This window comes from Gossypium hirsutum, chromosome A10, assembly GCF_007990345.1.
Source record: "Gossypium hirsutum isolate 1008001.06 chromosome A10, Gossypium_hirsutum_v2.1, whole genome shotgun sequence".
NCBI classification, from domain to species: Eukaryota; Viridiplantae; Streptophyta; class Magnoliopsida; order Malvales; family Malvaceae; genus Gossypium; species Gossypium hirsutum.
Window position 1 is genome coordinate 84,481,725 of NC_053433.1, and position 953 is coordinate 84,482,677.

General features: G+C 39.3%; 1 non-coding gene across 1 annotated transcript; it reads right to left on the reverse strand.

Moving 5' to 3' along the window:
• Window positions 1-247: 247 nt before the first annotated feature.
• Window positions 248-353, reverse strand: LOC121208679 (small nucleolar RNA R71). Its single transcript, XR_005903810.1, has one exon. It is a non-coding gene; the product is annotated as a small nucleolar RNA R71 (small nucleolar RNA).
• Between the last annotated feature and the right edge of the window lie 600 nt (window positions 354-953).

Consider the following 953-nt stretch of genomic DNA (forward strand, 5'->3'; position numbering starts at 1 on the left):
TAACACTATTCAGATGATACAGCAATTTGTTCAGTTTGATGGTCTGCAGGATAAAGATCCCAACGCTCACTTAGCAAACTTTCTGGAATTTTACGATACATTTAAAATCAATGGCGTTTCTGATGATGTCATTCATCTTTAGTTGTTTCCCTTTTCATTGAGGAACAAAGCTAAACAGTGGTTGAACTCGGTACCACGAGGGTTAATTACTTTTTTACTAAAATATTTTTCGCCGGCTAAAAGGGCTAAATTACGTAACGATATCTCTTCTTTTGTGCAGATGGATTTAGAAACACTCTATGATGCATGGGAGAGATACAAGGACCTTTTGAGAAGTGTTCTCACCATGGGTTACCGCTTTGGCTCCAAGTACAAACATTTCACAATGGTCTGAATCCTTCGACTCGGCAAATAGTTGACGCAGTGGCGGGCAGAACCATCAACAATAAAACACTGGAAGATGCCTATAAGTTTATAGAGGAGATGTCACTGAATAGCTATCAGTGGCAAGTCATGAGGAAAAAGCCAACAAAAATAGCCGGTGTTTATAACGTCGATTTGGTCACATGCTCTCTAATCAGGTAGAACTCTTAAATAAAAAGTTTGATGGTTTTCTTAATTCTTCACAGATTCATCCACTAATGCAGTGAAAAGCAAGTAACGGCGGAAAAAACCATTTGGAATACCAACCTTATAGCCACAACATGGATAACGAGCAATTAAACTACATGGGTAATAATCCTCGACCTCAAAACAATCCATATAGTAACACTTATAATGCAGGTTGGATGAACCACCACAATTTCTCGTGGGGTGGTCAAGGAAATCAAAGACCACAACATCCTTCGGGCTACCAACAATGACCCTACCAACAGAAAAAGAAGCCAAATCTTGAAGAGATGCTCTCAAAGTTCACATCAGTGTCAGAAACCCGTTTTCAGAACACCGAGATA